The 25,000-nt window shown below is 43.4% G+C and overlaps 1 pseudogene; it reads right to left on the bottom strand.

Annotated features, from left to right (window-relative positions):
• Positions 1-25,000, bottom strand: part of LOC133634247 (adhesion G protein-coupled receptor L3-like) — a 334,776-nt pseudogene that overhangs the window by 108,262 nt on the left and 201,514 nt on the right.

Raw genomic sequence — 25,000 nt, 5'->3', positions numbered from 1 at the left:
TACTGTGGGGTTGTGTACTTAGTTCATGTTAATACTGTGGAGTTGTGTACTTAGTTCATGTTAATACTGTGGAGTTGTATACTTAGTACATGTTAGTACTGTGGGGTTGTGTACTTAGTTCATGTTAGTACTGTGGGGTTGTGTACTTAGTTCATGTTAATACTGTGGAGTTGTGTACTTAGTTCATGTTAATACTGTGGAGTTGTGTACTTAGTACATGTTAATACTGTGGAGTTGTGTACTTAGTTCATGTTAATACTGTGGAGTTGTGTACTCAGTTCATGTTAATACTGTGGAGTTGTGTACTTAGTACATGTTAATACTGTGGGGTTGTGTACTTAGTACATGTTAATACTGTGGGGTTGTGTACTTAGTTCATGTTAATACTGTGGAGTTGTGTACTTGGTTCATGTTAGTACTGTGGAGTTGTGTACTTAGTTCATGTTAATACTGTGGGGTTGTGTACTTAGTTCATGTTAATACTGTGGGGTCGTGTACTTAGTTCATGTTAATACTGTGGGGTTGTGTACTTAGTACATGTTAGTACTGTGGGGTTGTGTACTTAGTTCATGTTAATACTGTGGGGTTGTGTACTTAGTACATGTTAGTACTGTGGGGTTGTGTACTTAGTACATGTTAATACTGTGGAGTTGTGTACTTAGTTCATGTTAATACTGTGGGGTTGTGTACTTAGTTCAAGTTAATACTGTGTAGTTGTGTACTCAGTTCATGTTAATACTGTGGGGTTGTGTACTTAGTACATGTTAGTACTGTGGGGTTGTGTACTTAGTTCATGTTAATACTGTGGGGTTGTGTACTTAGTTCATGTTAATACTGTGTAGTTGTGTACTCAGTTGATGTTAATACTGTGGGGTTGTGTACTTAGTACATGTTAGTACTGTGGGGTTGTGTACTTAGTACATGTTAGTACTGTGGGGTTGTGTACTTAGTTCATGTTAATACTGTGGGGTTGTGTACTTAGTTCATGTTAATACTGTGGAGTTGTGTACTTAGTTCATGTTAATACTGTGGGGTTGTGTACTTAGTTCATGTTAATACTGTGGAGTTGTGTACTTAGTTCATGTTAATACTGTGGGGTTGTGTACTTAGTTCATGTTAATACTGTGGAGTTGTGTACTTAGTTCATGTTAATACTGTGGAGTTGTGTACTTAGTTCATGTTAATACTGTGGGGTTGTGTACTTAGTACATGTTAGTACTGTGGAGTTGTGTACTTAGTTCATGTTAATACTGTGGAGTTGTGTACTTAGTTCATGTTAATACTGTGGGGTTGTGTACTTAGTACATGTTAATACTGTGGGGTTGTGTACTTAGTTCATGTTAATACTGTGGAGTTGTGTACTTAGTTCATGTTAATACTGTGGGGTTGTGTACTTAGTTCATGTTAATACTGTGGAGTTGTGTACTTAGTTCATGTTAATACTGTGGGGTTGTGTACTTAGTACATGTTAGTACTGTGGAGTTGTGTACTTAGTTCATGTTAATACTGTGGAGTTGTGTACTTAGTTCATGTTAATACTGTGGGGTTGTGTACTTAGTACATGTTAGTACTGTGGAGTTGTGTACTTAGTTCATGTTAATACTGTGGAGTTGTGTACTTAGTTCATGTTAATACTGTGGGGTTGTGTACTTAGTACATGTTAGTACTGTGGAGTTGTGTACTTAGTTCATGTTAATACTGTGGGGTTGTGTACTTAGTACATGTTAGTACTGTGGAGTTGTGTACTTAGTTCATGTTAATACTGTGGAGTTGTGTACTTAGTTCATGTTAATACTGTGGGGTTGTGTACTTAGTACATGTTAATACTGTGGGGTTGTGTACTTAGTACATGTTAATACTGTGGAGTTGTGTACTTAGTTCATGTTAATACTGTGGGGTTGTGTACTTAGTACATGTTAATACTGTGGGGTTGTGTACTTAGTACATGTTAATACTGTGGAGTTGTGTACTTAGTTCATGTTAATACTGTGGAGTTGTGTACTTAGTTCATGTTAATACTGTGGGGTTGTGTACTTAGTACATGTTAGTACTGTGGAGTTGTGTACTTAGTTCATGTTAATACTGTGGAGTTGTGTACTTAGTTCATGTTAATACTGTGGGGTTGTGTACTTAGTACATGTTAGTACTGTGGAGTTGTGTACTTAGTTCATGTTAATACTGTGGAGTTGTGTACTTAGTTCATGTTAATACTGTGGGGTTGTGTACTTAGTACATGTTAATACTGTGGGGTTGTGTACTTAGTTCATGTTAATACTGTGGAGTTGTGTACTTAGTTCATGTTAATACTGTGGGGTTGTGTACTTAGTTCATGTTAATACTGTGGAGTTGTGTACTTAGTTCATGTTAATACTGTGGGGTTGTGTACTTAGTACATGTTAGTACTGTGGAGTTGTGTACTTAGTTCATGTTAATACTGTGGAGTTGTGTACTTAGTTCATGTTAATACTGTGGGGTTGTGTACTTAGTACATGTTAGTACTGTGGAGTTGTGTACTTAGTTCATGTTAATACTGTGGAGTTGTGTACTTAGTTCATGTTAATACTGTGGGGTTGTGTACTTAGTACATGTTAGTACTGTGGAGTTGTGTACTTAGTTCATGTTAATACTGTGGGGTTGTGTACTTAGTACATGTTAGTACTGTGGAGTTGTGTACTTAGTTCATGTTAATACTGTGGAGTTGTGTACTTAGTTCATGTTAATACTGTGGGGTTGTGTACTTAGTACATGTTAGTACTGTGGAGTTGTGTACTTAGTTCATGTTAATACTGTGGGGTTGTGTACTTAGTTCATGTTAATACTGTGGAGTTGTGTACTTAGTACATGTTAGTACTGTGGAGTTGTGTACTTAGTTCATGTTAGTACTGTGGGGTTGTGTACTTAGTACTGTGGAGCTACATAAAGATGTACACTCCCAACTCAAGGTCTTGACAAGCATTGTTGTAACATGAGTACTGTACATGTACTGTATATGAATATAAATATGTTTGAACAAGTACTTGATGCTCTTTAAAAGGAACTTGATGAGATCATCATAAAGTGTTTTGTATTATTCTAGAATATTTCTTTGATTCCATTTGTGTTATTAGTGCCAAGTGCACTCTAACACCAGACTAGAGTGCACTGATCATGTAGTGATGATGACATCAACTTGCAGTAAACAGGTGCAGTGTGTGTGTGTGTGTGTGTGTGTGTGTGTGTGTGTGTGTGTGTGTGTGTGTGTGTGTGTGTGTGTGTGTGTGTGTGTGTGTGTGTGTGTGTGTGTGTGTGTGTGTGTGTTCTTGTATTTCTATCCTTCTAGAGACATGAAGAAGGAAAAGTATCTTCCACATGAGGAGGTGTGAACAAGTGATGCCATAAATCAATAACATTGCATGTAATATTGAATGTGTCATTAGTGGTGACGTCTATCAACATGAGGGTGCTCCCAAAAAGGAGGGATTGTTCACATTGACTGTGTGTCGCTTTTAAAAGTGCTCCCCCTCTGGTCAACATATGAAACAACAAGTGTGTGTAAGAAATTGAAATGAGCCCCCTTTGGCCACAATGTATTAAAACAATAAAATGAATATGTATATAGAGACATGCTGTAAGAACTTGAAGTAAATAAAAGAACAAAACAAAAAATAAAAATAAATAAAAGCAGACTTTTTCTCAGAATGTGTCGACTTTTTTCTTATAAAATTGGGAATTTTTTTTCATATTTTTTCTGTTTCTGTAATATTGCAACATTTTCTCGTAAAATTATTACTTTTTTATTGGTAAATTATATCACATTAATGCAAAATGGTGACATTAGTCATATAAAATTCTGACTTTTATCTCAATATTGCCATTTTTTTTTGTTGTTCTTGTAAAATAGTGACTTTTTTTTTAGTAAAATGATGACTTTCGTCACGATTTTGCCAAGTAAAATTTCGATTATTATTATAATATTGCCAAATTATTAAAGCTTTCTTATACAATTGGGACTTTTGTCGAGTAAAAATTACTCTTTTTTCATAAAATTTGCCAAAACTTTCTAAGCTTTTTCTTGTAAAATTGCGACTGTTATTGAGTAAAATTCCAACTTTTATCATAATATTGCACAAATGTTCACTTTTTCTTGGAACATTTTGACTTGTGTTGAGTAGAATTCCGACTTTTATTATAAAACTGCCAACATTCTAAGTTTTTCTTGTGAAATTGTGACCTTTTTCTTGTGAACTCATTTTTCACAACAAGCTTTTTTATATTTGCATAGTATGTATATATTATTAATGTTGTAAATACACTTCTTTATATGTCTAGAAAGGCTGGTCCTAAAGAGGGAGGCATTTTTATCAGGTGTGTGTGTGTGTGTGTGTGTGTGTGTGTGTGTGTGTGTGTGTGTGTGTGTGTGTGTGTGTGTGTGTGTGTGTGTGTGTGTGTCATTAATGGCGTCTGCCAGTCAATTAGTGACTCGTCCCCAAAGACTAAGCTGACTTGAATGAACACCAACCAAGTCCACAAGTCACTTCTTCCTGTTGTCGTCTTCCAATAATACACAACATGATATTCTAAAGGACACACTAAAGTTGTGTCCTCAAAATATGCAAGTGAATAAAAGAAAACATTTTAGTTTTGAGTGACATTAATGATGATTAATGTTTATGGTTGCATCGTACTGACAGATGTTTGTCACACGCTGTGTAATATTCCTACACACATCTGTCACACTGATACACACATCTGTCACACTGATACACACATCTGTCACACTGATACACACTGTCACACAATATGAGCACTATTCTTCTTCCCTTTGTGGAATAACACAACTTAGAAAGTGCATACAATGTTAGTCACAAGTTAAAGGGGAACTGCACTTAAATGTGTACATCATTCACAATCGCTACGTAAGACAAGAACACGTGTGCTTAGTTTTTCATGCATTCTAAATCGTAAATAAACGTTAGCAAGAGTCAGCTAACAATGGAGCCAATAGGCGCTTTAAAAACAATCAAAAACCTCCAACATCGTTTTATATACACATTTTAAGTGTACATGTAGTATCTAGTAACATTCATAATAACATGTGATATTTACATATATTGGTAATTTCAAGCATACAGCAGCATACTAATCTCACAAAACTTTCACTTTCCCTTCAACAACAACAAGAATAAGACTACTAATCATGGCAGACTTGATGAGAGACAACAAAGACTAGTTTGGGACAAATGATGTAAGACAAGAACACATGTGTTTAGTTTTTTTTTATGCATTCTAAATCGTAAAAAACATTAGCAAGAGTCAGCTAAAAATGGAGCCAATATGATTTGATCTAGTCCACCTATAGAACACTCTAAAAAACCTCTAAAAACCTCCACCAAGGTTTAATATACACAGTGTAAGTATATACTGTATGTAGTATCTAGTAACATTCATAATAACATGGAATATTTACGTATTTTGATTATTTTAAGCATAATTTCACAAAATGTTCTCCATTTCCCTTCAACAACAACAAGAATAAGACTACTAATCATGGCAGACTTGATGAGAGACAACAAAGACTAGTTTGGGACAAGTGATGTAAGACAAGAACACATGTGCTTAGTTTTTTTAATGCATTCTAAATCGTAAATAAACATTAGCAAGAGTCAGCTAAAAATGGAGCCAATATGATTTGATCTATTCCACCTATAGAACACTCTAAAAAAAACCTCTAAAAACCTCCACCAAGGTTTAATATACACAGTGTAAGTATATACTGTATGTAGTATCTAGTAACATTCATAATAACATGGAATATTTACGTATTTTGATTATTTTAAGCATAATTTCACAAAATGTTCTCTATTTCCCTTCAACAACAACAAGAAGAACACTACTAATCATGGCAGACTTGATGAGAGACAACAAAGACTACGTTGGGACAAATGAAGATCCAGAAGCTTCTATTTTTGAGCCTGAATATAAGGAGGATGATCTACAAGTTTTAGTGTGCTAAACAGATGCAGCTTTAGTCAAACACTAAGCATCATGTAGCAGGATTGCTAAGTGCTAAACACGATATACAAACATAATAAAACAATCACTTACTGTACAATGTCTGCTCTCACTGGGATAAAGACTGATGGGATGGTTGTATATTCCCCTTTACATCGATAACTCATCAAATTCCTCATGAAGGGTTAAAAAAATAGTTTGTTGTGTGTTTCTGGCCATCTCCGGGTCTAAGTTGGATGTCAAAGTTGACCAACTTGTGGGTTTACGTCCACAACCTTCTACTATCCAGGTGAGAGACATGATTTATCATCTACAATTAACTTTCACCAACTCAGAGGCCATGCAGCAGCTCAATATGTCAATATAGCAGCATAAGCTAGTTAGCTGTCTAAAAGTAGTTCCTCTGTGTTAGCACTTATAATAACAATATCATAAATACTTGCTAATATTCAGGTGAGGACATGTGAATGGAGTATTGTTGGTGTTTTTTTGGATGTTTGTAGATGTTTTTACGGGCACAATAGTGTACGCTTGTTATCAGCATTGTTGGCCACCTCTTACTTGCCGTATTTTACAACTTGGAATACATACATAAATCCAACAAGGACTGTGAATTCCCCCCCCCAAAAAGGTGCAGTTCCCCTCTAAGTTCTTTTGTGTGGCCCTCCTGCAGTACCTTGGTGAGACTGCGGGCGGCGCTGTCCTTGCCCCCCGGTGTGAGGTTCCTGAGCTGCACGTCCAGCAGCTCTACCAGCTGGGCCATGGCCCGCACGGTGGAGGGCACGTCGCCCGGCCGCAGGAGCCCTTTGGTCTGCTCCGCCAGCTCCCTCGCCACGATGGCCGCCGTCTCCCCCGAGCGCAGCTGGAGGCGGGGTGATGGATGGGGGCGGAGCAAGGGGAAAGTCACAGGGAGGATGGAAAGGCGAGGACATGTGAACAGGCCGTTAGGACGCAGAGACTCACTTTTAGTCATGAAAACATGCAGAAATAACTTGGATGTCAAGGACGCTTGGAGGTCAAACCCTCCCTTGGTTGCTAATCAAACTCCAACTTCTTTGGATTTCAAAATAAGACTTAATCATAAAAATGTACATGCTAATATTTAAAAGTGATTACACTGTAAGATGCATTTTTTAACAAGTCTCATGTGCTCTTCTATTTATAATGAATGTCACTTTGGTGAGTCGGTGCTAACACCAAGGTGCACATAGTGAGTCGGTGCTAACACCGAGGTGCACATAGTGAGTCGGTGCTAACACCAAGGTGCACATAGTGAGTCGGTGCTAACACCACGGTGCACATAGTGAGTCAGTGCTAACACCAAGGTGCACATAGCGAGTCAGTGCTAACACCAAGGTGCACATAGTGAGTCGGTGCTAACACCAAGGTGCACATAGTGAGTCGGTGCTAACACCAAGGTGCACATAGTGAGTCTGTGCTAACACCAAGGTGCACATAGCGAGTCGGTGCTAACACCAAGGTGCACATAGTGAGTCGGTGCTAACACCAAGGTGCACATAGTGAGTCATTGCTAACACCAAGGTGCACATAGTGAGTCGGTGCTAACACCAAGGTGCACATAGTGAGTCGGTGCTAACACCAAGGTGCACATAGTGAGTCGGTGCTAACACCAAGGTGCACATAGTGAGTCGGTGGTAACACCAAAGTGCACATAGTGAGTCGGTGCTAACACCAATGTGCACATAGTGAGTCGGTGCTAACACCAAGGTGCACATAGCGAGTCGGTGCTAACACCAAGGTGCACATAGTGAGTCGGTGCTAACACCAAGGTGCACATAGCGAGTCGGTGCTAACAACAAGGTGCACATAGTGAGTCGGTGCTAACACCAAAGTGCACATAGCGAGTCGGTGCTAACACCAAGGTGCACATAGTGAGTCGGTGCTAACACCAAGGTGCACATAGCGAGTCAGTGCTAACAACAAGGTGCACATAGCGAGTCGGTGCTAATATCAAGGTGCACATAGTGAGTCGGTGCTAACACCAAGGTGCACATAGTGAGTCGGTGCTAACACCAAGGTGCACATAGTGAGTCGGTGCTAACACCAAGGTGCACATAGCGAGTCGGTGCTAACACCAAGGTGCACATAGTGAGTCTGTGCTAACACCAAGGTGCACATAGCGAGTCGGTGCTAACACCAAGGTGCACATAGTGAGTCGGTGCTAACACCAAGGTACACATAGTGAGTCATTGCTAACACCAAGGTGCACATAGTGAGTCGGTGCTAACACCAAGGTGCACATAGTGAGTCTGTGCTAACACCAAGGTGCACATAGTGAGTCGGTGCTAACACCAAGGTGCACATAGTGAGTCGGTGGTAACACCAAGGTGCACATAGCGAGTCAGTGCTAACACCAAGGTGCACATAGTGAGTCGGTGCTAACACCAAGGTGCACATAGCGAGTCGGTGCTAACACCAAGGTGCACATAGTGAGTCGGTGCTAACACCAAGGTGCACATAGCGAGTCGGTGCTAACAACAAGGTGCACATAGTGAGTCGGTGCTAACACCAAAGTGCACATAGCGAGTCGGTGCTAACACCAAGGTGCACATAGTGAGTCGGTGCTAACACCAAGGTGCACATAGTGAGTCGGTGCTAACACCAAGGTGCACATAGTGAGTCGGTGCTAACACCACGGTGCACATAGTGAGTCAGTGCTAACACCAAGGTGCACATAGCGAGTCAGTGCTAACACCAAGGTGCACATAGTGAGTCGGTGCTAACACCAAGGTGCACATAGTGAGTCGGTGCTAACACCAAGGTGCACATAGTGAGTCTGTGCTAACACCAAGGTGCACATAGCGAGTCGGTGCTAACACCAAGGTGCACATAGTGAGTCGGTGCTAACACCAAGGTGCACATAGTGAGTCGGTGCTAACACCAAGGTGCACATAGTGAGTCGGTGCTAACACCAAGGTGCACATAGTGAGTCTGTGCTAACACCAAGGTGCACATAGCGAGTCGGTGCTAACACCAAGGTGCACATAGTGAGTCGGTGCTAACACCAAGGTGCACATAGTGAGTCATTGCTAACACCAAGGTGCACATAGTGAGTCGGTGCTAACACCAAGGTGCACATAGTGAGTCGGTGCTAACACCAAGGTGCACATAGTGAGTCGGTGCTAACACCAAGGTGCACATAGTGAGTCGGTGGTAACACCAAAGTGCACATAGTGAGTCGGTGCTAACACCAATGTGCACATAGTGAGTCGGTGCTAACACCAAGGTGCACATAGCGAGTCGGTGCTAACACCAAGGTGCACATAGTGAGTCGGTGCTAACACCAAGGTGCACATAGCGAGTCGGTGCTAACAACAAGGTGCACATAGTGAGTCGGTGCTAACACCAAAGTGCACATAGCGAGTCGGTGCTAACACCAAGGTGCACATAGTGAGTCGGTGCTAACACCAAGGTGCACATAGCGAGTCAGTGCTAACAACAAGGTGCACATAGCGAGTCGGTGCTAATATCAAGGTGCACATAGTGAGTCGGTGCTAACACCAAGGTGCACATAGTGAGTCGGTGCTAACACCAAGGTGCACATAGTGAGTCGGTGCTAACACCAAGGTGCACATAGCGAGTCGGTGCTAACACCAAGGTGCACATAGTGAGTCTGTGCTAACACCAAGGTGCACATAGCGAGTCGGTGCTAACACCAAGGTGCACATAGTGAGTCGGTGCTAACACCAAGGTACACATAGTGAGTCATTGCTAACACCAAGGTGCACATAGTGAGTCGGTGCTAACACCAAGGTGCACATAGTGAGTCTGTGCTAACACCAAGGTGCACATAGTGAGTCGGTGCTAACACCAAGGTGCACATAGTGAGTCGGTGGTAACACCAAGGTGCACATAGCGAGTCAGTGCTAACACCAAGGTGCACATAGTGAGTCGGTGCTAACACCAAGGTGCACATAGCGAGTCGGTGCTAACACCAAGGTGCACATAGTGAGTCGGTGCTATCACCAAGGTGCACATAGCGAGTCGGTGCTAACAACAAGGTGCACATAGTGAGTCGGTGCTAACACCAAAGTGCACATAGCGAGTCGGTGCTAACACCAAGGTGCACATAGTGAGTCGGTGCTAACACCAAGGTGCACATAGCGAGTCAGTGCTAACAACAAGGTGCACATAGCGTGTCGGTGCTAATATCAAGGTGCACATAGTGAGTCGGTGCTAACACCAAGGTGCACATAGTGAGTCGGTGCTAACACCAAGGTGCACATAGTGAGTCGGTGCTAACACCAAGGTGCACATAGTGAGTCGGTGGTAACACCAAAGTGCACATAGTGAGTCGGTGCTAACACCAAGGTGCACATAGTGAGTCGGTGCTAACACCAAGGTGCACATAGCGAGTCGGTGCTAACACCAAGGTGCACATAGTGAGTCGGTGCTAACACCAAGGTGCACATAGTGAGTCAGTGCTAACACCAAGGTGCACATAGTGAGTCAGTGCTAACACCAAGGTGCACATAGTGAGTCAGTGCTAACACCAAGGTGCACATAGTGAGTCGGTGCTAACACCAAGGTGCACATAGCGAGTCAGTGCTAACACCAAGCTGCACATAGTGAGTCGGTGCTAACACCGAGGTGCACATAGTGAGTCGGTGCTAACACCAAGGTGCACATAGTGAGTCGGTGCTAACACCACGGTGCACATAGTGAGTCAGTGCTAACACCAAGGTGCACATAGCGAGTCAGTGCTAACACCAAGGTGCACATAGTGAGTCGGTGCTAACACCAAGGTGCACATAGTGAGTCTGTGCTAACACCAAGGTGCACATAGTGAGTCGGTGCTAACACCAAGGTGCACATAGTGAGTCGGTGGTAACACCAAGGTGCACATAGCGAGTCAGTGCTAACACCAAGGTGCACATAGTGAGTCGGTGCTAACACCAAGGTGCACATAGCGAGTCGGTGCTAACACCAAGGTGCACATAGTGAGTCGGTGCTAACACCAAGGTGCACATAGCGAGTCGGTGCTAACAACAAGGTGCACATAGTGAGTCGGTGCTAACACCAAAGTGCACATAGCGAGTCGGTGCTAACACCAAGGTGCACATAGTGAGTCGGTGCTAACACCAAGGTGCACATAGTGAGTCGGTGCTAACACCAAGGTGCACATAGTGAGTCGGTGCTAACACCACGGTGCACATAGTGAGTCAGTGCTAACACCAAGGTGCACATAGCGAGTCAGTGCTAACACCAAGGTGCACATAGTGAGTCGGTGCTAACACCAAGGTGCACATAGTGAGTCGGTGCTAACACCAAGGTGCACATAGTGAGTCTGTGCTAACACCAAGGTGCACATAGCGAGTCGGTGCTAACACCAAGGTGCACATAGTGAGTCGGTGCTAACACCAAGGTGCACATAGTGAGTCGGTGCTAACACCAAGGTGCACATAGTGAGTCGGTGCTAACACCAAGGTGCACATAGTGAGTCTGTGCTAACACCAAGGTGCACATAGCGAGTCGGTGCTAACACCAAGGTGCACATAGTGAGTCGGTGCTAACACCAAGGTGCACATAGTGAGTCATTGCTAACACCAAGGTGCACATAGTGAGTCGGTGCTAACACCAAGGTGCACATAGTGAGTCGGTGCTAACACCAAGGTGCACATAGTGAGTCGGTGCTAACACCAAGGTGCACATAGTGAGTCGGTGGTAACACCAAAGTGCACATAGTGAGTCGGTGCTAACACCAATGTGCACATAGTGAGTCGGTGCTAACACCAAGGTGCACATAGCGAGTCGGTGCTAACACCAAGGTGCACATAGTGAGTCGGTGCTAACACCAAGGTGCACATAGCGAGTCGGTGCTAACAACAAGGTGCACATAGTGAGTCGGTGCTAACACCAAAGTGCACATAGCGAGTCGGTGCTAACACCAAGGTGCACATAGTGAGTCGGTGCTAACACCAAGGTGCACATAGCGAGTCAGTGCTAACAACAAGGTGCACATAGCGAGTCGGTGCTAATATCAAGGTGCACATAGTGAGTCGGTGCTAACACCAAGGTGCACATAGTGAGTCGGTGCTAACACCAAGGTGCACATAGTGAGTCGGTGCTAACACCAAGGTGCACATAGCGAGTCGGTGCTAACACCAAGGTGCACATAGTGAGTCTGTGCTAACACCAAGGTGCACATAGCGAGTCGGTGCTAACACCAAGGTGCACATAGTGAGTCGGTGCTAACACCAAGGTACACATAGTGAGTCATTGCTAACACCAAGGTGCACATAGTGAGTCGGTGCTAACACCAAGGTGCACATAGTGAGTCTGTGCTAACACCAAGGTGCACATAGTGAGTCGGTGCTAACACCAAGGTGCACATAGTGAGTCGGTGGTAACACCAAGGTGCACATAGCGAGTCAGTGCTAACACCAAGGTGCACATAGTGAGTCGGTGCTAACACCAAGGTGCACATAGCGAGTCGGTGCTAACACCAAGGTGCACATAGTGAGTCGGTGCTAACACCAAGGTGCACATAGCGAGTCGGTGCTAACAACAAGGTGCACATAGTGAGTCGGTGCTAACACCAAAGTGCACATAGCGAGTCGGTGCTAACACCAAGGTGCACATAGTGAGTCGGTGCTAACACCAAGGTGCACATAGCGAGTCAGTGCTAACAACAAGGTGCACATAGCGTGTCGGTGCTAATATCAAGGTGCACATAGTGAGTCGGTGCTAACACCAAGGTGCACATAGTGAGTCGGTGCTAACACCAAGGTGCACATAGTGAGTCGGTGCTAACACCAAGGTGCACATAGTGAGTCGGTGGTAACACCAAAGTGCACATAGTGAGTCGGTGCTAACACCAAGGTGCACATAGTGAGTCGGTGCTAACACCAAGGTGCACATAGCGAGTCGGTGCTAACACCAAGGTGCACATAGTGAGTCGGTGCTAACACCAAGGTGCACATAGTGAGTCGGTGCTAACACCAAGGTGCACATAGTGAGTCGGTGCTAACACCAAGGTGCACATAGTGAGTCGGTGCTAACACCACGGTGCACATAGTGAGTCAGTGCTAACACCAAGGTGCACATAGTGAGTCGGTGCTAACACCAAGGTGCACATAGTGAGTCGGTGCTAACACCAAGGTGCACATAGTGAGTCGGTGCTAACACCACGGTGCACATAGTGAGTCGGTGCTAACACCAAGGTGCACATAGTGAGTCGGTGCTAACACCAAGGTGCACATAGTGAGTCGGTGCTAACACCAAGGTGCACATAGTGAGTTGGTGCTAACACCAAGGTGCACATAGTGAGTCGGTGCTAACACCAAGGTGCACATAGTGAGTCGGTGCTAACACCACGGTGCACATAGTGAGTCAGTGCTAATATCAAGGTGCACATAGTGAGTCAGTGCTAAGGCCAAGGTACACATTTCCAGTCCAAGATGTAGACTTACCTTCTGCATGATGTGGTTGACCCAAGGCGAGGTGCAGTTGCTGAGGTCGGGGCCCTGAGGATGCCAGGAGCCCAGGTGTGGCGTGCACAGGTAGGTGGCCACGCCTGCAAGAAGAAGCAAAGCTAACAGGTGAGACACATCACATGTCCATGGAGAAGGACTACCACTACGTGTGCTGCCAGGAACATCTACAACTCAAGGCCTGGGGGCCATTTTTACGTGGCCCCTGAACACCTGGACATATTAGACTTCAATAAGGACTTTGTTGTTTCCCTTCCAACAGACAATAAATACATGTACTGCATATATTTCTATACAATATTACGATCATAAGCCGCTACTTTTACCTACACTTTGACCCCTGCAACCTGTATAAATGTATGGCTTTCTCTTGATTCAACAATTAGTTATCAACAGACACTGAAAAGGTGTTATTGTTTGTGCTACGGCGCCATCTTTTGGAAGAGTTTGCTCACTGCCGGTTGAAGGTCTACAGTATTTCCTTGTTTAGTGCTTTCCACCGGCACTACAACTGACGTGCCATCTTGTAACCGTCCATAGCGTTTCTACTCGTATGGATTCTTCATTGATCACTCCAAGCAACGTATGTAAGTTTTACAATATAACTAAAACTATTCTTAATTACTAAAGTGTCCCATGTGTGATGTCAGTAGGAGTGTTTTCATGCATATTTGTATCGTAATTTAATCAAGCTAGCGTCGTTAGCATTAGCTAATATACTAACATGTTTACGAGTGCCTGTGTTAGTATTATTAACTTACAATTATATTCTTTTTGTAGTGTTTTACTTTCATAAATTCCTCCGTAAATTCCCCAAAACGTCAGCGTGGAGTTATTGAGTCTGTTTAGCTGATTGGAGAGCTAGCTTGCGCAGCTAGTGGGTCCATGACCATGGCTTCTGTTATGTTTGATCGGCCGTTTTACTGCCGTGTTACGGAGGTAATTAAGTTATGTAAATAAACGTTCTGTGTAAATAATAAATTTCACAACTGCGGCTGATAAATGGAAACTATATTTTCTTCTAAAATGTAGTGGGTGAGGCTTATATACTGGTGCGCTTTATAGTCCAGAAAATACCGCATCTAATAATCAAACAAATATTATAATATCAAAATAAATACTAATAAAAGTGCTAGACTTATGCATGAATCCGTAATAATAACGTTGTTCATGTTAATATAGTAATGATAGTTACATTTGTATAAAAAATAGGTTATAAAGTAGCTAAAATCTGTAATAATAATGAGCTAACAGTTTCACGTTTCCTAAACATGTAACAAATATTATATCATCATACATTAGAAAAATGTTTTGTTAAAATAGTGACTAATTATTTCAATGCAAATTATCCAATAAATTGTAGATTGTATAAATAACAATATACTTTGCAGTAAATTTAAAAAAATGGCTGCTCAATTGCCAGAATGTTTGCATAAAAACCAGCAGTAGCGTTTTGCAATCCCAGCAATGTGGGCTGGAAACTATAATCATAGATTTGATGTTAAAAATCTGGCAGCTTTGTTGTCAAAACCAGTGACATCATTGTTCCATTTACAGTATCACGCTGTAAAAAACCCCACTGTAATTTCTACGAGAAGATTTTTTTTTTTTTTTTACAGAGTATGTAGAAAATATAATGATGAAATATGTTTGACACTTTTGGCCGAGAGACTTTTCAAAAGAAACATGAAGAGGTTTGACAATATTGCATCTAATGAGCGCCAACTTGCTAATTAGCAGCAGACCCTCAGAAGCAGAAGATAATATTACAGACACTAATATTAATATTGACAATATTGCATCTAATGAGCGCCAACATGCTAATTAGCTGAATTAGACCCTTAGCGGCAGAAGGTTTCACAGGGTCCTCACCCAGGGTCCCAACAGGACACGGCTGCTTGGCCAGCTGGCCTTGCTGCGTCCGGGGCCAGGAAATATCGGCCGTCACTCTGGGACTACAGAAGTCTTGGGGAGGCATGACTGGGGGCCGAGGGGCCGCCGGGGGCACCTGCGCCGGCGGGGAACGTCCGCCGGCTTTGCGGCTGGTGTCTGGAATCTGATTGGTGTCGGGCGCTGGACCGCCGGCAGGATTTAGGACCGCTTGGCGAACGGTGGTGGTGGTGGTGGTCCGGTAACGCTGACCCGGTGAAGTGGTGAGGAGAGGCCTGGGGGTGGTGAAGTGGGGGGGAGGGCGAGTTGTGGTGGAGGAGGAAGAAGAGGAGGAGCCCCCGCCAACGGAGCCCCCTGAGCCCCTGTTGGGGGGGACCATAGGTGGGCGGAAGTCTGTGAAGGAAACAACAAGACTCAGGTAAGAAATACAACAATAACATCAGGACCAGCTGAAATAAACACAAACATGTGGCTTGGAACAGCTTCCAGGAATTGTGTACAGAGCCTTGCAACATGGGGCCGTGCAGTGTTGTGCTGCAACATGGGGCCGTGCAGTGTGGTGCTGCAACATGGGGCCGTGCAGTGTTGTGCTGCAACATGGGGCCGTGTAGTGTTGTGCTGCAACATGGGGCCGTGTAGTGTTGTGCTGCAACATGGGGCCGTGTAGTGTGGTGCTGCAACATGAGGTGATGGTCTCGGGTGAATGGCACGACAATGGTCTTTAGGATCTCATCACGGTATCTCGGTGCATTCAAAAAGCCACCAATAAAATGCACTCGCGTCGGTTGTCCATATCATACGCCTGCCCACACCATAACCCCGCCCCCACAATGGGCCACTCCCCTCACAACGTTGACATCAGCAAACTTCTCTCCACACGCTGGCTGCCATCTGTCCCTAACACTGAAAAGCAGGATTCATCCGTGAAGAGAACACCTCTCCAACGTGCCAGACGCCATCCAAAGTGCGTTTGCCCACTCAAGTCGGCTAAGACGAGCAACTGCAGTCAGGTGGAGACCCCCATGAGGACCACGAGCAAGCAGATGAAGACCCCGATGAGGACCACGAGCAAGCAGATGAAGACCCCCATGAGGACCACGAGCAAGCAGATGAAGACCCCCATGAGGACCACGAGCAAGCAGATGAAGACCCCGATGAGGACCACAAGCAAGGAGATGGAGACCCCGATGAGGACCACGAGCAAGCAGATGGAGACCCCCATGAGGACCACGAGCAAGCAGATGAAGACCCAGATGAGGACCACGAGCAAGCAGATGAAGACCCCCATGAGGACCACGAGCAAGCAGATGAAGACCCCGATGAGGATCACGAGCAAGCAGATGAAGACCCCCATGAGGACCACGAGCTAGCAGATGAAGACCCCCATGAGGACCACGAGCAAGCAGATGAAGACCCCGATGAGGACCACGAGCAAGCAGATGAAGACCGCCATGAGGACCACGAGCAAGCAGATGAAGACCCCCATGAGGACCACGAGCAAGCAGATGAAGACCCTGATGAGGACCACAAGCAAGGAGATGGAGACCCCGATGAGGACCACGAGCAAGCAGATGAAGACCCCCATGAGGACCACGAGCAAGCAGATGAAGACCCCGATGAGGACCACAAGCAAGGAGATGGAGACCCCGATGAGGACCACGAGCAAGCAGATGAAGACCCCCATGAGGACCACGAGCAAGCAGATGAAGACCCCGATGAGGACCACGAGCAAGGAGATGGAGACCCCGATGAGGACCACGAGCAAGCAGATGAAGACCCCCATGAGGACCACGAGCAAGCAGATGAAGACCCCCATGAAGACCACGAGCAAGCAGATGGAGACCCCGATGAGGACCACGAGCAAGCAGATGAAGACCCCCATGAAGACCACGAGCAAGCAGATGGAGACCCCGATGAGGACCACGAGCAAGCAGATGGAGACCCCGATGAGGACCACGAGCAAGCAGATGAAGACCCCCATGAGGACCACGAGCAAGCAGATGAAGACCCCGATGAGGACCACAAGCAAGGAGATGGAGACCCCGATGAGGACCACGAGCAAGCAGATGAAGACCCCCATGAGGACCACGAGCAAGCAGATGAAGACCCCGATGAGGACCACGAGCAAGGAGATGGAGACCCCGATGAGGACCACGAGCAAGCAGATGAAGACCCCCATGAGGACCACGAGCAAGCAGATGAAGACCCCCATGAAGACCACGAGCAAGCAGATGGAGACCCCGATGAGGACCACGAGCAAGCAGATGAAGACCCCCATGAAGACCACGAGCAAGCAGATGGAGACCCCGATGAGGACCACGAGCAAGCAGATGGAGACCCCGATGAGGACCACGAGCAAGCAAATGGAGACCCCGACGAGGACCACGAACAAGCAGATGAAGACCCCGATGAGGACCACGAGCAAGCAGATGGAGACCCCCATGAGGACCACGAGCAAGCAGATGAAGACCCAGATGAGGACCACGAGCAAGCAAATGGAGACCCCGACGAGGACCACGAACAAGCAGATGAAGACCCCGATGAGGACCACGAGCAAGCAGATGGAGACCCCCATGAGGACCACGAGCAAGCAGATGAAGACCCAGATGAGGACCACGAGCAAGCAGATGAAGACCCCCATGAGGACCACGAGCAAGCAGATGAAGACCCCGATGAGGATCACGAGCAAGCAGATGAAGACCCCCATGAGGACCACGAGCTAGCAGATGAAGACCCCGATGAGGACCATGAGCAAGCAGATGAAGACCCCGATGAGGACCACGAGCAAGCAGATGAAGACCCCGATGAGGACCACGAGCAAGCAGATGAAGACCCCGATGAGGACCACGAGCAAGCAGATGAAGACCCCGATGAGGACCACGAGCAAGCAGATGAAGACCCCGATGAGGACCACGAGCAAGCAGATGAAGACCCCCATGAGGACCACGAACTAGCAGATGAAGACCCCGATGAGGACCATGAGCATGTAGATAAACTTCCCTGAGACGGTTTCTCACAGTTTGCGCAGAAATTCTTTAGTTATGCGAGCCAATTGTTGTAGCCGCTGTCCGGGTGGCTGCAACAACGGTTTCCTGAGCCCACCACTTTCTTCTCCAAGCCCCTCGCCCCGCCCCCACCGCTTGACTGACAGCCGTGAAACATGTACTGTACTTTCTGTACTTTGGCTCCTCACAAGTCCGTCTACCTCGACTTGCTGCTCCTGAATCATTGCTGCTCTGCACACTACATGGCCATCAATCACCAGTCTCGTGTGTGTGTGTGTGTGTGTGTGTGTGCGTGTGTGTGTGTGTGTGTGTGTGGAGGTGTGTGTGTGTGTGTGTGTGTGTGTGTGTGTGTGTGTGTGTGTGTGTGAGGAGGTGTGCCACAACAGTAATGGTGTGTGTCTGCTGTCATTGACTACATGGCTGAACACGCGGGCTGGCAGCTAGCGGTGAGGCGACACAAAAGGCTGCAAGCATCAGAGGGAAGAGGCCATCTTTTCTTCTCCTCTGTTGCTCTCTTGACATTTTCCACCTGACATTTTCCCACTTGATTGCTCACTCGCAACTTTTGCAGCCCACACTTGTTGTTGTCGCTACTCCCATTTCTCCTCCCCCAAACCCAAAACTCTTTCAAGTGCATCTGCTCCTTTTTCCAGGTCTGCCCTTTAGGACCATGGAAGACCTTGTAATGTCTCTGTCCAGGTCTGTCTTTGAGCACCATGGAAGACCCTGTAATGTCTCTGTCCAGATCTGTCCTTTAGGACCATGGAAGACCTTGTAATGTCTCTGTCCAGATCTGTTCTTTAGGACCATGGAAGACCTTGTAATGTCTCTGTCCAGGTCTGTCTTTGAGGACCATGCTCTTTTTGGTTCCAGTGGACTACACATCATCCACCTTAATGTGAACAGCCTCTCTGAAACCAAACTCGGCCAAATCAGAGAAATGTTCCTCAACACGAAGGTAAAAATCTTGTGTTTCTCTGAAACCAAATTTGATCAAAGTATTTCTGACTCAGAGATAGAAATAGAAAACTTTTCAGTTATCAGAAAGGACAGGAATAAACACGGTGGGGGCGTTTGTATGTATATTCACCAAGATATTAAATACATAACTCGCACTGATCTTAACCACAATGACCTGGAATCTGTGTGGGCGGAAATCAAATTTAAAAACGCTAATAGGGACTGTTTACAGACCCCCTAATCAGAGTGTTTTCTATGGGGCTCTGGAGGAGTGCTTGGCTGGGGCAGACAACGTGGAGAAAATTATAACTGGGGATCTGAACACAGATATTCAACGCAGAGATGCACCTGTCTTCAGATCGTACAGCAAGTTTTGTAATCTACACGGTCTTTCCCAGCTAATAGCACTACCTACAAGGGTGTGTGATTCCACCCAATCAACCATAGATCTCATTATCACTTCAGTCCGGCCTAAAATAAAAAATAGTGGGGTCATGATCTGTGGTCTTAGCGACCACTATCTAACCTTCTGCACCCGCAAAATAGCTAAACCCAAAGCCAATGGCCACATAACAGCCCAATCCAGATCCCTTAAAAAATACTTCAGTGATAATTTCAATTTAAAATTAGATGAGTGGGACTGGTCCCAACCTGGTCGATGTTGCTTGGGATCGCTTCAAAACGGCGTTCCTAAAGATACTAAATGACATGGCTCCCGTGAAAACAGTCAGGATCAAAGCCCGCTCGGAACCATGGATGAATCCGGACCTATTAGCTGCCATAAAAGACAGAGACAGAAAATACTCCGAATACCAAAAGTGTAAAACAGAAGTAGATAAACAACCCAATAATATCAACCTCAAATTACTCCTTTCAACTCTCAAAAAGCAATGCAATAAATTAAGAAATAAGTCAACCAACCTGACTAAATCCTTAAAAAAAAATTACATTAACGACAAAATAGAGGAAAACACAAATAAGCCACGTGAGCTCTGGAAAATTCTCAACAAGCAGCTTCCTGGTTGCAGCCAGAAACTTAAAACCAGACTCACCAACATCAGCATCAAGGAGGGTGACTCCCTCTTTACAGACAAAATGGAGGTAGCTAGCAGAGTTAACATCTTTTTCACCAGCATAGCCGCAACTCTTGTCAACAAGCTGTCCCACCACTCTGGTCGCTTTGGTGTAGAACACATTAAAGCCTTCTACAGAAAGCTAGGAGTATCCAACAATGATTTCAAATTAGAAATGGTCACAGCTGATGAGGTGTTTAAAAAATTAAGCGCGCTCCACCCAAACAAGGCCACCGGCCTTGATAATATTCCCTCCAGATTCCTCAGGGACTCTGCCTCCTTCATTGCCCCGATCATCACGCACATAATAAACCAATTTCTCAAGGCCAAGTACCAAAAGATTTTAAGATAGCAAGAGTAACTCCCCTCTTTAAAAAAGGAAGCAAATTGGAACCTGGCAACTACCGACCTGTTTCTATTCTCAGTTCCATTTCCAAAGTAATGGAGAAAATAGTTTATGGTCGATAGTTACCTTGCCACTAATAAACTCATGTACAAATTCCAATCCGGCTTCAGAACTAACCACTCCACTGACACATGCCTTCTCTATCTGACTTCAGAACTAACCACTCCACTGACACATGCCTTCTCTATCTGACTTCAGAACTAACCACTCCACTGACACATGCCTTCTCTATCTGACTTCAGAACTAACCACTCCACTGACACATGCCTTCTCTATGTGAGCGACCACATCAAACATGAGGTGGACGCGGGCAAATACTGCGGCATGGTCATGCTGGACCTTCAGAAGGCCTTTGACACCGTTAACCACGCTATACTGTTGGATAAGCTCAGAGCAATCGGGTTTAACAAAACCTCTTGGAGCTGGATGCAGTCTTACTTGGAGGGGAGGGAGCAGGTGGTAGAGGTGAACGGCACCGTGTCCCCCCCCCCCCCCCCCCCCCTCTCGGTGAGCTGTGGAGTCCCCCAAGGCAGTATATTGGGACCTTTACTGTTCCTAATATACATAAACGACATGTCATCGGCATGCGACTGTGAATTGTTGTTGTTTGCGGATGACTCTGCCCTGCTGGTATCAGACAAGGACAAGTCACAGGTGGAGACTAGGCTCATGAAATTCCCATTGAAAAGAATAGGACATTTTTCAAAGTTCCACAACTCCCACACTTTTTATCTGATTCAAACTGTTCCAACTTCAAAATATTCACCCTGTTCAGGAATTGTGTGCTCCCTTTCAACAATTATAAAACGATTCCCGGATTTTCAAGAATTTCCAGTTTTAAGGGACATTTTCCGCATTCAAAATGAATTAACCATTTTTCAAACTTCCACAAGTGCCACATTCTTCAACTGATTCAAACCATTCCACCTTCAACACATTCCACTCATCCTGGAAATTCAAACAGCCATTTTTCCACGTTCGACAAATTTCCAGGAATTCCTGTTTTTTTCTAACCTTATTTCCAATCTTTTTAGTGCGATTGCTCCTTTCACATTTTTCAACCCATTTCAAGCGTTCCACTGTCAAAACATTCCTCTTAGTCAGGACACAAAAGCAAGTTGGTTTAAGAACTTAAAAAAATTCCCCGTTTTTCCCGAACTTCCGTAATACCATTTTTTCCAATTAAAAAACTGTTACAACTTCAACATTTCTTTACCGATTTAAACAATTCCAACACCCACCAATTCAGACATTCAAGCTCTTAATCACTGTCAAAACATTCCTCTTATTCAGGACACAAAAGCAAGTTGGTTTAAGAACTTAAAAAAATTCCCCGGTTTTCCCAAAATTCCGTAATACCATTTTTTCCAATTAAAAAACTGTTACAACTTCAACATTTCTTTACCGATTTAAACAATTCCAACACCCACCAATTCAGACAGTCAAGCTCTTAATCATTGTCAAAACATTCCTCTTAGTCAGGACACAAAAGCAAGTTGGTTTAAGAACTTAAAAAAATTCCCCGGTTTTCCCGAACTTCCGTAATGCCATTTTTTCCAATTAAAAAACTGTTACAACTTCAACATTTCTTTACCGATTTAAACAATTCCAACACCAACCAATTCAGACAGTCAAGCTCTTAATCACTGTCAAAACATTCCTCTTAGTCAGGACACAAAAGCAAGTTGGTTTAAGAACTTTAAAAAATTCCCCGGTTTTCCCAAAATTCCGTAATACCATTTTTTCCAATTAAAAAACTGTTACAACTTCAACATTTCTTTACCGATTTAAACAATTCCAACACCCACCAATTCAGACAGTCAAGCTCTTAATCATTTTCCAAAAAAGTCCCACTTTTCTTGATATTCCCAAATTTCCAGGAAGTTCCCATTAAAATGAATGGGACATTTTTCCAGGTTGCACAATTCCCAGACTTTTCAAGCTATTCAAAGCATTCCAACATCAGCACATTCCACTCATCCTGGACATTCAAACTAACACTTTCCCAAGTTCCAAACCAAATTCCGGTTTTCCTGGAAATTCTGACTCTGCAACATTCAAACTATTCTTACATTGAAACTATTCTTCCATTCCTACTACATTCTGTCAGCATTTCACTTCAACTTCAGCATTGGAGCGTTCACACACTATTCCTGCAGGAATTGCCTCATCGAGTGAATATTATTTATTATTTTAGCCTCTGACCAGGTCTCTTATTGGCATGTCAGCAGGAATATAACCTGAGAGACAAATGTAATTTAAAACATGTGTTTGCACATAAGACCTTTAGTCTATCAGTATGTGGAGTTAAATTATAGAATATAATAATAAACCAATGAGATCCACTTCAAGAAGCGGTTCAAACTCAGGTTTTTACAAAGTACAAAAAATTACATCATCTTATAGTGAACCATAAACTACTTAACTATTTATTTATGAAAACTGTATTTATTTTTATTTAAGTGTGTAATAATTCTATACGTACTCATTATTTGTTTATTTACTGATACATGTATGCATTTCCTGTTGTGTACAAGTAGTGGCAAACGTGTTCGAAATGGCCATGATATGAAAAGGAGTAGGATTGTATTCCTACTCCTTTTCAAACATGCTGAAACAATCAACTGTAAGAATGAACAAATACAGTTCCATCACAAAGGTAAGTCCATCCCGACATGAGCTGTATCACATTGTATTTGCATGCATGTTGGGAATAAACTTACAACGTAACTATAACCATCAAAGCAGAAACAAAACAACAATGGTCAAATTGCTACTTTTAAGAGCAAATCTCACTTTTAATATAACATTACTGGCAGCAAGAAGGGGAATTCATTCAACTTCACAGCTGGGTAAAATGATTTGATAAAATCAGAACCTTAAATTGGGCGGCTAATTATTTTTGACGAGCTTGTTTTAACGCGTAGGAGTGGAGGGGAAACTATAGCGCTGGCTGAAAAGTGGATTTAGCCTTGGAGTATTTATTCCAGGCTGTCAGTGCTAAAGTTCCTCTTTAAAAAGGTAAGTGATTAAACAAGCCAACGGTACGGTGAGAAGCACTCCATCAGTCAGTTGCTTTGTCTGCCTACTATTTATTTCCAGCACAGTCAAGAACTGACATGTAAACATAACTGCCCAGCTTTTTTAATTAAAAACTGCATAGAGCCAGCAGGCAACTCCCCAATACAAGTCATTCTCTGAAAAATACAAATAAACATAGATATGGCATAAATCAGGGGTCACCAACCTTTTTGAAAGCAAGAGCTACTTCTTGGGTAGTGATTAATGCGAAGGGCTACCAGTTTGATACACACTTCAATAAATTGCTAGAAATAGCCAATTTGCTCAATTTACCTTTAATGTTATTATTAATAATTAATGATATTTACACTTAATTGAACGGTTTAAAAGAGGACAAAACACTAAAAAAAAGACAATTACATTTTGAAACATAGTCTTATCTTCAATTTCGACTTTTTAAAATTCAAAATTCAACCGAAAAAAAAGAAGAGAAAAACTAGCTAATTCGAATCTTTTTGAAAAAAATTTAAAAAAGAATTTATGGAACATCATTAGTAATTTTTCCTGATTAAGATTAATTTTAGAAATTTGATGACATGTTTTAAATAGGTTAAAATCCAATCTACACTTTGTTAGAATATATAACAAATTGGACCAAGCTATATTTCTAACAAAGACAAATCATTATTTCTTCTAGATTTTCCAGAACAATAATTTTCAAAGAAATTCAAAAGACTTTGAAATAAAATTTAAATTTGATTTTACAGATTTTCTAGATTTGCCAGAATAATTTTTTTGAATTTTAATCATAATAAGTTTGAAGAAATATTTCACAAATATTCTTCGTCGAAAAAACAGAAGCTAAAATGAATAATTAAATTAAAATGTATTTATTATTCTTTACAATAAAAAAAATAAATTTACTTGAACATTGATTTAAATTGTCAGGAAAGAAGAGGAAGGAATTTAAAAGGTAAAAAAGGTATATGTGTTTAAAAATCCTAAAATCATTTTTAAGGTTGTATATTTTCTCTAAAATTGTCTTTCTGAAAGTTATAAGAAGCAAAGTAAAAAAATTAATGAATTTATTTAAACAAGTGAAGACCAAGTCTTTAAAATATTTTCTTGGATTTTCAAATTCTATTTGAGTTTTGTCTCTCTTAGAATTAAAAATGTCAGGCAAAGCGAGACCAGCTTGCT

The sequence above is a fragment of the Entelurus aequoreus genome, linkage group LG18, assembly GCF_033978785.1.
Source record: "Entelurus aequoreus isolate RoL-2023_Sb linkage group LG18, RoL_Eaeq_v1.1, whole genome shotgun sequence".
NCBI classification, from domain to species: Eukaryota; Metazoa; Chordata; class Actinopteri; order Syngnathiformes; family Syngnathidae; genus Entelurus; species Entelurus aequoreus.
This window is presented reverse-complemented; position numbering and strand designations above follow the sequence as displayed.